This window comes from Dipodomys ordii, unplaced genomic scaffold (assembly GCF_000151885.1).
Source record: "Dipodomys ordii isolate 6190 unplaced genomic scaffold, Dord_2.0 Scaffold59, whole genome shotgun sequence".
Classification (NCBI taxonomy): domain Eukaryota; kingdom Metazoa; phylum Chordata; class Mammalia; order Rodentia; family Heteromyidae; genus Dipodomys; species Dipodomys ordii.
The window spans coordinates 11,022,680-11,026,101 of record NW_012267275.1 but is presented as its reverse complement, the minus strand read 5'-3'; positions in this window follow the sequence as shown (position 1 = coordinate 11,026,101).

Genomic DNA, 3,422 nt, shown 5'->3' with positions numbered 1-3,422 from the left:
CTAAAGCTACCAGCACAACTATGTTTATTGCAGCATTATTTACCATAGCTAAGATATGGAACCAACCCAGATGCCCCTCAGTAGATGAATGGATGTAGAAAATGTGGTGTATATACACAATGAAATTCTATGCCTCCATCAGAAAGAATGACATTGGCCCATTTGTTAGGAAATGGAAAGACTTGGAAAAAATTATATTTTGAAGTAAGCCAGGCCCAAGAAACATAGGTCCCATGGTTTCCCTTATTTGCAATAACTAGTATATGTCTGAGACTAGCAGAAACAGTCAGATGAGTTGATGTTAGGGGAAATGAACCCCAAGATAAGGACTCAAATGGTTTATCTTTATTGCTATTTTTTCTAACATATTTATAAGATGATTTCTTTGTTGCTTGGTATGTTCCTCCCCCACAGTATAATCCCTGTTTTCACTGTATTTGATGTTGGTATAATTTGTGGAGGGGAAATGAAAAAACAAATTGCTTAAATAGGGATACAGGTGGACCCATTGCACCAATGAGATACACAAGACTTTATGTTGAAAAACAAACTTTACAACTTTGGCGCAGGGCGGGGAACGGGGGGATGGGTGCGAGGAGATGCGGGGGAGGCCTTGGGGGGGTGTTGGAGATAGGAAGTGATGGTAAGGGGAAACAAAGGAGGAGGCAACAATACTTGATAAGAAATGTACTCATTACCTTGCTCATGTAATTGTAACCCCTCTGTATGGTATTTTCAGAATAAAAATAAAATAAAATAAACATAAAATAAAATAAATCCTCATGTAAACTAAAAAAGAAAACAAAGAAAACAAAGAAAAAACAAACAAATGACTGGGGATAATACTCAAGAGATAATAGCAATTTCCCACATGCCCAGGTGCTTAGATATTAATCCCAGAACCAGAAATGCAAATCAAAAAACAATAAATGGCATTGAGGCAAGACAGAAAAAAATAAACCTAGCAAACAATACCTAAAATCCAAGTGATTTGATCACAACAATTAAATGGTCTTTAAATATAAGAGTTTGCACAACATAAATATTATATGAGTTGTTTTCCATTCATTATTTATCAAACACTCTTAATAGATTTATACATTTTAAAGATCCATTTAATGAAAAAAGTATGGAAGGAATCTGTGAGGCATCCTAGTGTTTGGAATGTTAAAACAATGCTGATTTGGTTTCATAAAGATTAGGTAGACTCTAGAATTTCTATATTGGTGTTATACTCTTTTGGGTAATAGAACATGTTGATAGTGATGTGCCTGCAATTCCATAATTGGTGTATTTTTAGGAAATATTTTCTTCCTTGTAGTCTCAGTGAACCCAACTTACAGACCTCAATAATGTTGTTAAAAATAGAAAACAATTTTAAAATTATGTGCAAACACTAAATACCCCCCAAAACCAAAATAAACACTGAATAATAATTGTGGTGTTAAATGTGTAACAATTCCTGGTTAAATATTATTCTAAAGAGCCTGAGTTAGAAAAACAGTATACAATATGGGCCACATAGACATAGACAGCAGACAATAATACTCAGAATCTAGACCTTGAAACTATACCTGTATGATTCTTGACAAGGATGTTAAAAACACTCATGGAGAACAGACAGACTATTGAACCAAAGGTACTGGCTATTCACATGTAGAAAGCTCAGCAATCTTAAAAAGAGAAAAATAGGGAAAGTATTTGAAGACAGAGACACTCATGTAACTATTACTTGAACTTTCAAAGCTGAAATATGAATAATAATTGACAAATGGAGTTATATAAAGCTAAAAAGCTCTCAAATATCAAAGGAAACAATCACAAGTGAACCAGCCTAAAGATGAAGAGAGAATATTTGCGAATTATTCATTTGACAGGAGATAATATGAGAAATTTATGAAGAGGTAAAAATTTAAAAGTAAATGAATAAACATTCCAATTGCAAATAAACAAGTTGAACCAATATTTATGAAAGAAGTTCACTTATATAAATAAATATATGTATATATATATATGGATAACTGAACATCTTTGTCCATAAGGGAAATGTAACTAAAAACAATATAGATATCCTAGCTTCTTCTAGTTGGAGTGGTTATCGCTGTAAAAAACAGCAACAAATGCTGGTGGTCATACAGAAGAGAAAGGGACCCTGATCCACTACTGGTAAGAATGGAAATTAGTGAAGTAACTGTAAAAATAAATTCAGAATTTCCTGAAATAACAAGAAAAGTCTATCATGAGATCCTGTTATACTGATGCTGGATATATACTTCCTAAAGTCATTATATGATGGAGTTATCATTGTGCTTGTGTTTATTGTGGATCAGTTTCCAGTATCTGAATTTTTGAATTAGCCTAGGTGCACATCAATGGATGAATCCATAAACAAAATGAGTTTTATATACTGAATAAAAAATTGTATCCATAAATGACAAAAAGAAATTATGTCATTTTCAGAAAAATGAATGATGGCGATAATTGTATTAAACAAAATAAGTCAGATTTAGATAGAAAAATATCATGAATTTTCTGACATTCATGGAATCTAGATTCATACATTGAAAACAAAGAAACTAAAACATGGATACTGGTTAAGAGAGGGGATAGAAATTGAAGTCAAGGTCAAAGTATTGTATGTACATATGTCGAAATCTGATCATAACACCCATACTTTGTGGTAACAGAAAATAAAACAAAAGCTGATTGAATAAATGATGTTTATATTTTTTAAAAAATATACATATCATTACACAAATTTGTGAAATAAATATTTAAAACATGACCAGACTTTATGCTCTAACAAATTTGCACAGGAATACAAAAACAGCCATGATAATTAAATTTGTAAAGAGGATTAAATAGTGCTAAGAAATAACCTTTGACTCAATCAGTCCTTAATTTATTGAAAATGCTATTGAATGGAAAAAATGATAAAAATCATGTTTGCTATAAAGGGTTTTTAGGGAAAAATGATTCATTTCTTTATCTTCTTTGTGAAATATGCTTCTAGGTGTTCATTTATTTTTTTAGAAATGAAGCTGTAAAAATAGCTCCCAATAAAAATGAGGATTTATCCTTATTCATAGAAATGTACTCATTACCTTGCTCATGTAATTGTAACCCCTCTGTGTGGTATTTTCACAATAAAAATATATTAATTTAAAAAAAGGAAAGAAAGCACAAAATTTAGCTTGGTTTTTAAATTATATTCTTTTTTTAAATACGTTTTTGTGAAAATACCATACAGAGGGGTTACAATTACATGAGCAAGGTAATGAGCACATTTCTTTTTTTATAATTGTTACATTTTATTATATATTTTTTTAAATTTTATTTATTTTATTTGTGAACATACTGTACAGAGGGGTTATAATTACATGGGCAGGATAATGCATACATTTCTTACCAAGCATTGCAGC